The sequence below is a fragment of the Gossypium hirsutum genome, chromosome D06, assembly GCF_007990345.1.
Source record: "Gossypium hirsutum isolate 1008001.06 chromosome D06, Gossypium_hirsutum_v2.1, whole genome shotgun sequence".
NCBI classification, from domain to species: domain Eukaryota; kingdom Viridiplantae; phylum Streptophyta; class Magnoliopsida; order Malvales; family Malvaceae; genus Gossypium; species Gossypium hirsutum.
In genome coordinates, this window is record NC_053442.1 from 32,876,346 (window position 1) to 32,889,607 (window position 13,262).

The 13,262-nt window shown below is 32.9% G+C and overlaps 1 long non-coding RNA gene across 4 annotated transcripts; it reads left to right on the forward strand.

Annotated features, from left to right (window-relative positions):
* Positions 1-6,753: 6,753 nt before the first annotated feature.
* On the forward strand, positions 6,754-12,694 carry LOC107951820 (uncharacterized). 4 transcript variants are annotated; one of them, XR_005914763.1, is made up of 14 exons: positions 6,754-7,131; positions 7,217-7,261; positions 8,583-8,771; positions 8,855-8,926; positions 9,020-9,229; positions 9,434-9,555; positions 9,764-9,913; positions 11,013-11,106; positions 11,200-11,240; positions 11,338-11,412; positions 11,539-11,693; positions 11,780-11,867; positions 12,153-12,278; positions 12,392-12,694. It is a non-coding gene; the product is annotated as an uncharacterized lncRNA (long non-coding RNA). The 4 variants fall into 4 exon arrangements; XR_005914764.1 differs by having other exon boundaries at positions 6,755-7,131; positions 7,233-7,261; XR_001698631.2 differs by having other exon boundaries at positions 6,755-7,261.
* Positions 12,695-13,262: the final 568 nt, after the last annotated feature.

Sequence of the window (13,262 nt, forward strand, 5' to 3'; positions counted from 1 at the left end):
TTGAAGTTGGGTTTCAAGAAACGTTTCACTAACACTTAACCAACAAACCAATACCTCATTTATTTCCAAAAAATGCATAGATAATCTCAAAAATTAAAGCATGACCACACTCTCTCGATTCATAAACCCAATTATACTAACCCCCAATTTTTGGGATGTTACATTCATCTTTAGTACTTAAGAAAAGAACCCAAGTAAACCTAGAATAGTCATCAACAAACACAAGAGCATATTGTTTTCCACGCAATCTAGTTGTTCTAATAGGACCAAAAAAGTCTATGTGAATTAGTTGAAGAACTCTACTAGTTGATACATCATTAATAGGTTTAAAATAAATTCTCTTATATTTTCTTTTCACATGTGCATCACAAAATTTATCTAAATCAAAATCAATTTTAGGAAATCCTCTTACTAAGTAATTTTTAGTTAGTTTATGCAATATGCTCATGCTAGCATATCCTAGTTTTCTATATCATACCAAATAGTTATTTTCATTTCTAGCAACAAGGTAAAAATGACATTGAGACTATTATCTAAATCTAAATGCACCATGTAAAAATTTCTTAGCATATGTCTTACAAGCATAATTTTATTAGACACAATGTCAAGTATTTTACATCATTAGACTCAAAAATGACATTGAGACCATTATCACACAATTGGCTAATACAACGTAGATTATGCTTAAGATCGTTGACATAGAGAACATTTTCAATAAGAGTTGAAGAGTTTTTACCAACAGAGTCGATTCCTTTTACTTGTCCTTTAAAGTTGTCACCAAATTGAACAACTCCTCCATTTTTTGGCTTCAAATTGATAAAATGGCTCTTGTCACCGGTCATGTGCTTTAAGCATCCACTATCAAGGTACCATGAGTTTTTGAATGAATCTTCCACCTTGCAGCAATACTCCTCTTCCTACAAATATAGAATTAAATTTTGATTTTTGGTACCCAAACTCTTTTGGGTCCATAAGCATTAGTTCCTACAATTTTAGTCCCTTTAGGTATCCCTTTTGAAATGATATATTTATCTTGAGCAATTATGAGTCCTTTAGGGACCCATATACTTTTAATAATTTTTCCTTTGTAAAAACTTGGGGGACCTCTATGTTTATAGAAATTAAAGTTAGTTTTGACAGTTTTGTTTTGAAGTTTCTCCTTTTAAAAATCTTTTTAGTAAAACTTTGTTAGAGTGAGCTTTTTCACTCTTAAGCAACTCAAGATGCTTCATATGATCATCATGAACCTTTGAAAGAAAATTATGCAAGTCTTGATTATTTTTCTAAAAATCATTTATGATTGCTTGCATATCATAGATTTTACTTTCAAGTTCATGATTGGTCTTGGAGAATAAACTATTTTCATCTTTTAATTTTGAAATAGTTTTCATATATTTTGAAACCATAGTTTCAAACTCCAGCCTAGTTCATCAAAGGCATATTGCAACTTATCACAGGAATAGGAAATTCAAATATATGAAATAGAATTTACCTTTGGTCCATCGATGGCCATAAGGTAAAGATTGGCTATTTCTTAATCATCATTATCGGATGAATCCTTATCACTCCTAGTAGAAACATGAGCTTTGATTTTTTGTTTGCTTAATCCCTTCTTCTTCTATTTAGGACGATCAAACTTAATGTGTCCCAGTTTCTTACACTCATAGCAAATTATTGGTTCCTTCTCCTTGGAAGATTCAAGTTTTAGTCTAGCATTTTAAACTCATATAAAACTTAATGTGTCCCTTCTTCTTCCATTTAGGACAATTGAACTTTTTACCTCTACTGGATCTTATAAACCTCTTCAACCATCTAGCAAACATTTCCATCTCTTTATCTTTGTTCACCTCTTCATTTGAATCACTCTCTTCTTCAACAGTAGATTTTAAAGCTACTCCAACCTTCTTCTTTCAAATTTCTCTTCTTTATTCACTTCCTTGAGTCTCATTTCGTAAGTGAGCAAAGAATCCATCAGATCATCTAATGAAAAAGTCTCCAAAATTTTTGCTTCCTCTATGGTTGTAACTTTGGCTTCCCAAAATGTCGGCAAGCTTCTAAGCATTTTCCGCGCTACTTCTTCATTGGGATAGGTCTTCCCATGGGATTTGAGCTCATTGATGATGATGGTGAATCTATCAGATATATCTTTGATGTCTTCCCTATTTTCCATAGCATTAGAACATGAAGATGCTCTACTATACTCATCCGAGCCAACTGCACAAAAGAGAGTATGCATAGCTTTGTCATTAACTTGTATGCTTCTCCTATCTTCTTCATTCCATTCCTTCTTGCTCTTAGGAACTAAGATCTCTCTTCTTGCTTGAGTGGTATGGATGGACTATCCATGATGATGTCCTATACGACAAGATCATTGGCTTGTATGAACAACATCATACTAGTCTTCCAATAGGAATATTTAAATACCATTGAAGTAGGAAGGTTTAGAAATGGATTGAGACTCACCAAGAAAAATAGAGCCGGAAGTAGAAGTAATCTTGTATGGCTTGAATTAATGGAAGTTGAGCTACCTCAAGGATTTTCTCTTGGTTTTTTAGATTGCCTTTTAGAGACTAACTCTAATACCAATTGTTAGCTCAAATTATCAAACCGAAATTGCCAAGGGGGTGAATTGGGTCTTAAAAAATTTTGTGAAAGCTAGAGAGAAAATATAGGAAAATGAGCACAAGAATTTAAAGTGGTCCAACCCCAATTGCCTACTCTGATACCTTAGCTTTCCACAAGTAACGATTTTCTCAAATTCACTAATTTGATCTGTAACACCCTTTACCCGTCCTAGTCACCAGGCCCTAATACAGGATGCCATGCCACCATCTCGTCTCATTTACATTAAACAGGAGGCTAGATTCAGGTAAATTGAACATCTTTTGTTAAGTCGATCAAGTTTTAATACACCTAAATGGTTAATTATCATTATTACCTACAAATCATTCGTTACTCAATCATATAAATAGCCAGAGTCATATATAAGGGCCAGTTAGCAAAATTTCATACAAATGTTCGTATGTATCGATACTGATAACCAGGTATCAATATTTTCCTTAAGTGGTATCAATACCACTTGGAAAAATGATACCAAATGGGCATACTGTTTCTCAGCGAAAACTTGAGGTATCGAAAATTATCGGTACCAATTATGAGATATCGATACTTTAGCCCTGAGTATTGATACTCGAGATAAGGTATGGATACCAAATTCCTATTCTATTTCCTGTACGTTTTAATTCACAGAGGTATCGATTTTTCAAGCCCAATATCGATAACTCTACTACTGGAGATAATAGTACAACATAGGAATGCAAATAACTCATCACAAATAGTTTCTAAACAACATGCATCTAGTACTAAGTTAAATACTCATTCATACGACTTAATCAATAGCGCAAAACACCAAACTGAGTCCAAACAGTTGTCATCATGCCAACATCAATGACTAAGTATTCTAACATAATAATAACATGAAATTCACTTAAGCCATCCCAAATGTCTAAAATCAACAACTCAAATAGGCTCTACCACACTGCCTATCTCCCCAAAACAAATAAGAATAAATAAACACCTACAAAGGACAACCAGACTTCCTTGGATCACTCCCTTTGAAACCACACTGCCCATACTGTGACGTCACTAATTTGCAAATGTTGAAATGAGGGAATGAGCTTTTGCAATCTCAGTGAATAAATAGAATAACCACATCATAAACATGTCATCATGCAACACAACCAGTCGTTTACTCACAGGTACCACAATCTTAAGTCTAGCATCATATATTACTAAATCATGCATAGTCTAAAGGTCATTCTCATAGCAGATATACGTAATCATTCAATCATAGAACATATTCCACATAATTATATAATATAAGATAAGATGGCACTTGGATTATGAAACATGTAGTGAGCTCTATCATCACACACCGGATACACGGATATCCTTACACCACAGAGACTCATAGAGTCAACATGTCTCAAAAGTGAAGCGTCTAGCTAACATTTTCCTTATTTCCCCTCACACATCCTATTGAATGGAGCTGATCTCACATTCCCTTATCCTTCCAACATGTCCCAAAGCCTCAACACTCCAAACCTCTATACATATAAGTGAGTACTCACAATCTTATGGCATGCCAACTATATCTAATGGTTCCAAAATCAAACAGCCAAAATATCAGAAAAGCATCATAAATTACTTACTGATTAACCATGAACTAGCACTGCATATTAACATCATTTGCAAAACACTAGCATAGTCATATAACATATATATTACACATATATCACAGGTATATATTTGCACTTTACACAATAAGCACCATATCTACATATCACATATCACTCATAGTATACAACCACATAACCACAAGACAAGTATAGTTTAAGAAAACTTACACTCAGAATTTAGAGTAGGGGTTTAGGCTACATCTAAATTCCCAACTATCACACGACTCTTGTTTACGAGTAGCAATTCCATACACTCACCACTTTATGCTTTTTTCGAAAATCGAAAGCTCAACTAACTCTTTCCTAGAACATAGCAAGCTCTAACAAACCCGAAGCTTTACACATATAAATAACAAAATAATCATAGTCAAATATCAACTAACAATCCAGTCAAACTAACTAAAACACAATCTTTAAGCTAAGTTCTTATCTGACTTAAACTATTAACATAACAAGCTCTATATACTAATATATCGATCTGTAACACCCTTTACCCGTGTCCGACACCGGAATAGGATACGAGGCATTACCGATCTTAAACACAAGTAACCATACAAAACCAGGCTATAAAAATTTCATTTTCTTTAAAACTATCTATACACATACATATCGTCCCTTATAAGGGCCTACGGAGCCTTAAACATACATTACAAGTGGTTCGGGACTAAACCAAAAACTTTGGAACACTAAGAAAATTTTCATGTTTTCGAGGGTCACACGCCCGTATACTAGGTCGTGTCCTCTACACGACTGGGACATATGACCGTGTCTCTACCCGTGTGGCTGAGAAATTGATTATTTTTCCCAACCATTTGTTACCCTCATTTTCACATACTTAAACATAACATCAAAGGTACATTTCATGGCATAAATAAGATGCTAATACATCAATAATTCAGCTTTAGATTTGTCATTTAAAACCAACATACTTAGTCACACATAGTCACATTCAATATGCATTATCAACAACTCTTATACGAGCATAATTATATCTAATTAACATGCTATACCATTGAGCAAAACTTAGCCATTGGACATCAAGACTTCTAGCACATACAACCATTAGGAATTTAGGCCATACCCACAACTCATCATGTATCATGCAAACACAACTCACATCACAAGACATTGGCATATAATATGTATGTCTAGGCTTACAACCAATTAGTCAATATAAGCCAAGTTACTTGGCTACACATAAACCAAACCTTTAACCATAATAAGCCAAAACATTTGGCCAAACAATAATAACTCATGCAAAAAATGGCTGAGTCCCTATACATGACATAAACTTAAAATGCTTGAAAATGTTGATACCGATTAATAGCTTGATAGTGTGATAGAATCTCCGACGATCTCTAACCCGAGCTAGTATTTGTGACAGTATAAGAAAAAGAAATAAAGGGGGTAAGCTATAAAGCTTAGTAAGTTGGTATGTAAATAATAAGCAGTCTATTAACATGCTTTTACCAATCCTCACAATATGTTCTCAAGATTACACAATCATAATTGTACATAGTTCCACTATTTACTCATGTTCACATCAAGCTATTTACTCGAGTCATAGTCACTAAATTATTTATATCTTGTGGTACGAAACTCCAAATTAAGATCTGCTTGATTTTCTCAAAACTAGACTCACATATCTTCTTCCCATAACATTTTTAGAATTTTTGATTTAGCCAATAAGTACTGTTAATTCTTCAAAGTCGTCAATGTTTTGCTTTCTGACAGTTCTAACCCTTCTTCTCTAGAAATTAATTATCTCTTAGTACGGGATTCAGATGATGTTCCTATTTGTTTCTCTAGAAAATAGAATCATTAAGAATTTTAATCATATAAATTCTAGCCAATAATTCTTTTATACAATTTTTAATGATTTTCCAAAGTCAGAACTGGGGATTCCAAAATTATTCTGACCTTATCTCACAAAAATTCAAATATCTCATAATATGATTTTTTTTACTTACATTGTTTCTTCTATGTGAAACTAGACTCAATAAGTTTTAATTTCATGTCTTATTCAACCTCTAATCACTACACCAAAATAGGCTTTTAGCGGCGTTTTTAGTGGCGTTTGGATAAAAAACGCCGCTAAAAATCAAGCATTACCGGCGCTTTTAAGAAAACGCCCTAAAGATCGAGTACTAGCGGCACTTTTTGGAAAACGCAGCTAAAAATGAGCATTAGCGGTGTTTTCCAAAAAGCACCGCAAAAAAATCTAAGCCCAATGACGTTGAGTTTTCGGGCTTTAGCGACGTTTTTAAAGAAGTGCCGCTAATTCTCGGGTCTTAGCGGCATTTTTGAAGAGGCGCCGCTAATACTCAGGTCTTTAGCGGCATTTTTTTTGAAGAAGCGCTGCTAATTCTCGGGTCTTTAGCGGCGTTTTTGAAAAAGCGCCGCTAATTATCAGGTCTTTAGCAGTGTTTTTTCAAAAAATATTTTATTTTTTTTTTCCCTTCTTTTCCCAAAATCGATTCCCTCCACTATTTTTTCCCCTAATTCCTTTCTCCCCTACCCCGATTCCCTTTATTTTTCCCCCCAATTTCCCAAAATCGGTAGCCCTTTTATTTTTCCCAAACCATTTCTCCCCCTACCCCGATTCCCTTTATTTTCCCCCCAATTTCCCCAAATCGGCAGCCCTTTGCATATCCTCATCTTCTTCCTCACATTTCATTCGTCCCAAAAAAACATTTCTATTCCTCTTTTATACAAACAAAAAATAATGGCTACACCGTTGCTTCATCTTCTTCCTTTACCATGCTTCATTTAGCTTTATTGTTCTCCATTTTCGTATTAGTTAACGCAAGAATCCCCGGTGTTTACACTGGTGGATCCTGGGAAACTGCTCATGTCACTTTCTATGGCGGCAGTGATGCTTCTGGCACAATGGGTAAGTAAATTTATTTCATTAAACAAAAAAACCCATTTTTATTCGCTGCTCAAATTTCACTATCTTTTCTATTCAAATTTTGGAGGAGTGCGCTCGTACAGGGACAATGATTGTTCACTGGATAAAAAAGGTAGGTGAGATGAATGGTTTGTATAATATTTTTTACTGATTTTTTTTAGAGTAATAAGCTTTAAAGCATTTAAGATACCTTTTTATTTTAAAATTTCCATTGATTTGCTAGATATTTTGGTTTTTACAAAAGAATGTTATGCACATATATGAAAAGCCCTCATCGATGTCATTCAATATTGTATCACAATTGTTTTCAGATACGAAAAAAGGCACAGCAATATCCCAACTCATATATCTAGGGGTGTGCAAAATTCGGGTAAAACCGAAAAAATTCGGTTAACCGACCGAATTCGGTTAATCGATCGGTTAACCAAATTTTTTCGGTCGGGGGTCGGTTAATTATTTTTTTATTTTTTGGTTAACGGTTAATTCGGTTCGAAACCGGTCGGTTAACCGAATTATTTCGGTTAACCAAAAAAATTAATAAATAAAATTATAATATATAAATAAGCCCACTATTCACCTAAACTCAATCTAAACCCAATTACCCAACCCAATCATAAAATTAAATTACAAATAATTTAATAAATAAAAATAAAATTTTAAAACTAAGACTAAAACTAAAGTCTAAAAGTCTAAAAATAATTTAATTATGTAGTGATTTAATTCGATTAATTCGGTTAATTCGGGTAATTCAGGTAATTCGGTTAATTCGGGCAATTCGGTTAATTCGGTTAATTTTTAACCAAAAATAAAAAAACATATAATTTTCGGTTAATTCGGTTAACCGACTGAATTAACCGAAAAAATTTCGGTTCGGTTAATTTTTTTGAAAAAAAATTCGGTTCAGTTAACGGTTAAAGATTTTGAAAGGTCGGTTAATTCGGTTAATGTTATTTCGGGTTAACCGAATGAACACCCCTACATATATCCCCTGCTTTCGTGTTAAAGGAGATCACGTTATAATCGGGCAATGCAAGTTTGTTGTTTGATTGCATTTTATCCCGTCTACAATCAATTGATTCGCATGGAAGGATGCCTCAAAGTCTTCACCAGAAAGCTACTGTAGTTTATTACGAAATTTCAACAATAAATAAATCAGAATGGTTGGTCACGAAGAGTCTGCTAATAGATAGATGACTTCAATTCTGTCAAAGTAAACAAAATGGATATATAATATATAGCCTACCACATTTCTTAATTAAATATTTAGTAAATATTTTTGCAGTCATCAACTTGGAACAAATAGATAGAAACCAGATATAATTCACTGCCATGATTGGCAGACAGCTTTTGTTGTATGAGATTTTGGCCTCATGTTTCTTTCGGCATTTGATTTAATTTTCTGTTGACTGGTGTGTTTCTGACTACATTTTCAGGCACCACTTTATTAATATGCTCCAAAAGGTTTAAATTCAGCTCGAATATATTTTACATGCCATAACTTTGAGTACCAAGGGACTGCATCTGCTTCAGAATTGGCATCTTGTGGTCTGGATGCCCAGGAGTTAAATAGACCTGATAGGATGCAAGATAAAACAGCACATGACAGTGTCAATCCTGTTAAGGTGCTGTAATCACTGGTTTGGCTATAAGCCTATAACAAATAGAGTTTTTTTCTGTTCTTTTTTCTAAGTTTCCTTCGTTTCAGGGTGCAATTGTGTTCTCTAACATAGTGATGACACTATCACCCACTTATGCACAAGAAGTCCGAATTGCTGAGGTAAGAATATTTTGTAGTTTTTCTTTCAAGAACATGGTCTTCCTTTTATAATTTTAAGGTTGAACTACAAAATCATGTCCCTAACTTTTACAGGGAGGAAAAGGCCTCCATTCAACACTGAATTCTCACACAAGAAAGTTCATGGGAATCTTAAATGGGATCAATACTGATGCATGGAATCCTCGCACTGATAATTTTCTCAAAGTGCAGTATAGTGCTAATGATAAGCAAGGGAAAGCAGAAAATAAAGCTGCAATGAGAAGGAATCTAGGGCTTTCATCTGCTGATGATCAACGGCCAGTGGTAATTTTATTTGTGAAGTCTTTATTTGTTATATCAACATTGCTAAGATGTATTATATATTCTCTATGAAAGCTTTTGAGTTACAATGTAAGTTTAAGGTCACCTTTAGGTTCCAATAACACAGCATTATAGGAGGTTCTTATTATTTCTTAGCTGAATACTGCCTAGATTCTTAATCGAAATCTTTTACTATTGAATTGGTAGGCTGCATAACAAGATTGGTGCCACAGAAAGGTGTTCATCTGATTAAGCATGCCATATATTGAACATTGGAGATGGGCGGTCAGTTTGTACTTCTTGGTTCATGTCCAGTTCCCCACATTCAGGTGAACCTCTACTGCTGTTTTCTCTGTGTGAACAACGGATTTCTTTCTGCTTGCATGAATGAAAGCTATAAAAACAATAAAAACTCTATTCAGGCATAGCGGTCCATGCGGAGTTATTTGTTTTATTTTAAGTTGATACTTTTCCTGTTCCATACTTAGTACACTGAGATTTTCCTTTGCTTTTTCTTTTTCTTTTATTTGTTTTCAGAGGGAATTTGAGGGTATAGCAAACCAATTCCAAAACTACGAACACATTCGGCTAATACTAAAATATGACGAGTCTCTTTCTCATGCCATTTACGCAGCATCTGACATGTTCATCATCCCATCTATTTTTGAACCTTGTGGCCTTACACAGGTATGCTCAAAACTCCAAACTTCAGCTAAAGCAATCTTGTTGAACAATAAATAACTACTAGGTGTGTTTTCTTTTTTCACCCAGATGATAGCAATGAGATACGGTTTAGTACCCATTGCAAGAAAAACATAGGCATGAAATTACTAAAATCTACATGAAACAAATTATTAGTGTGGAAAAAAAACATTACAAATATATAATACTCTTAATGCAGAAAAATAACACAATAATAACAAATATAATACAAACATAAAAATATAAAATAAACCAAAACTGTGCTAAATATATAATAAATTGAGACACGACAGAATAAAAAATAATGAAACATATAATATAACTTAGAATAACATGATACAAATATCTACATAAAATTAATTATAAAAATGAAAAATTATTAAGTTTATATAATAATGAAATATCTACATAAAATAACATGAGACAAATATCTATATAATAATGAAACATATAATATAACTTAAATAAAAAATTATCTTCATCAATATCATTATGTTTGAAAAATAGCATAATAATTTTATTTGTGTAATTATCTATATTTATAATATATTTAAATAATTATTAAGGAGTTAAAAATTAAGAGAATTATACGATATAATCATAAATTGTGTTGTTAAAATGTGCGTAAACTTTTTAGTCAAATACATTTAAAAATTAGAATACCTTTTTTATAATTATAAAAATGTAATTATTTACTGTGTCCAAATACGCCAAATAGCAAGTAATACTTTTCTTTGATTATTAATATTTTTATATTATGGGCTTTTACTCCAATCAAATGACGACATTACCCCCATGTAGATTTGGTTTGTTTTACACCGTTGATGATGATGTTTTTCTTCTTTTACGTTATTATAATCATAGCTTCATGTAGATTTTAGTAATATGCTTCACCTGTTATTCCCATTTCCATTTTCAAGTTTTATTTTCACATATTATATATCCATTTTGTTTACTAGAAAACTTGCGAATGGTCTTGTTTCATTTTTCATGTAAAAAAGGTTGGGTCTTACCTTGTGAGTCAGTAGTCTTTTTCTATTTCATTCTGCATGTGGTATTCATTATGTGTTCAATCCTCTTTCAGTGCTTGTACAAGAGATTTACACTATCATGATTTGTACAATATACGAAGTTGATGACTGATCCAAATTCACCCATTATTGATTTTTATCCGACCGGTATGCAACTTTGCTAAACAAACATGCATCATATGTTTTTGCTCTTAATTTCTTCCATAAGATCCATAAACTTGAACTTCCTCTCTCTATCAGATTTTGAAGTTGACATGAATGGCAAGCGGTATTCTTGGCAGGTAGGATTATCATTTACTTTCATATGCCAATTGGTTTATAGAAATTCTCTTTTCCTGAAGTGGAAAGTTGATCTATTTGTTGTTGTTCTTTCTGAAGGGTCTTGCAAAATTGCCTTTCATTGATGAAGAGCAACTTCTTGCTGAGGTTGCAAAAATAGAACACACTTTGACGGTATGGCTCTTTGTTGAAGTCATCATTTCATGTGTCCCTTGCAGTCTTTCTTCCTTTGCTTTAGAATCTATATTCTCTCACTGAATTTTGTTTTAGCTGCCTCTTAAATGCTATAATCTTATGCAGGATGAAGAAGCACAGAGAAACAGTACAGTGTGTGACATGCTTTTTGTGGCTGCATCACACCGCCTCTCTGAACAAATCTTTTCTCTTGACAGTCGTAAACAATTGCCAGAAAGGCAACGGATTGAAGTCAAGGAGGAAGTCAAACCTAATTTGAGGTGGGATATAATGTAGAATTCAGTGTGCCTTGACTATTTTCCATACTAGAAGAAGTTTAATCAATTTGCTTGCAAAAACTCTTCAGGGTCTATCTCTTTTCATCTTCTTAATTAATTGTTAATGTTCCCAATGGCCGCCTACCAAAGAAAACGACGTTTTGCTAATCAAACTAGGTATGTGTTTTCTTGGTTTTTTATATATATTATTTTCTTTTGACAAAGAACTTGAGGTTTAATTAAATTTGACTAAGGACTTGGAGTTGAACTAATTTGATTCTTGTTTTTTATTTTATTTTATTTTATTTTATTGGCAAGAAAGATAAAATATTTTATTTATTAAATAATCTAAAAGATTTTGAATTCATGATTATTGGTTTTGTGAGCATATTAGACAAGACAAAATTTATGTTTAATGCATGATTATTGAACTTGTTTCATTTGTTATCCTTTTTGCAATAGGAGGAACTGAGGTATCAACTATTTGCAGTTGTGAAACATTCCGGATTAATCAAACCTACTTCTGGACACTATGTTTGCTACATTCGATTCTCTCCTAATATGTGGCATAAGATGAATGATTCAAGGGTAAACGTTGATGAATTTGTTCACATTTTAATGTGCATTTTGGTTTTTACTAAGGATGTTTTTATCACAAAGCGTTGAAGTCAGCATGTTTTGTTTTGTTTTTGCCATTACAGCTGCTATAGTTATGTAAAGAGAATGGGGCCTGCCAATAATAATGAGCATGTAGGCACTAAATTTGCAGTTCAAATTCGAAGTCATGCTCAAAAGTTTTTCTCTAAGGCTCATTGCTTTGAGTTCATTACAAGATTTCCTTGATTAAGAAAATGTATTATATCTTTTATTACCAAGATTTACTTGATTAAGAAAATTCATTGTATTTTTTATTACCTTGCAATGTGTATAGTCATAGGCAAGGTTTGTTTCTCATATGTATTATTTATTTTAGTTTCGATTCTAAATTTTTATTTTTACTTTAATATTGACGACAACTTGAGTTCTTACTTTTGGATTTTAATTGTGTTATTAATTTATTATTTTAAATTCTAAAACTAAATTCATTAATTTTTATATTTAGTTTTAAAGTTAAAATTTTCATAGAAAATTTAATTTAAATAATTTTTTTATTTAACCTTAAAAGTATATTTAAAGTTCAAATTTTAAAAATAAAACATAATATAATATTTATCATAAAAATAAATATTATTTGATTAAAATAATTTTTTTAAAGGTTATGCTTTTAGTGGCGTTTTTACGAGAAGCACCGCTAAAGGTTTGATCTATAGCGGCGTTTGTGACAAAAAGTGCCGCTAAAGGTCATGTTTTTTAGCGGCGTTTGTGATAAAAGCGCCGCTAAAGGTCATGGTCTTTTGTGGCGTTTGTGATAAAAGCACCGCTAAAGGTCATGGTCTTTAGCGGCGTTTGTGAGAAAAGCGCCGCTAATACTTTTAGTGGCGCTTAAAAGCACCGCTAAGGGCCTAAAAAACGCCGCTAAAAGTCTGTTTTGGTGTAGTGAATGTGATTCCCACAACTTTTGGTGATTTTTCA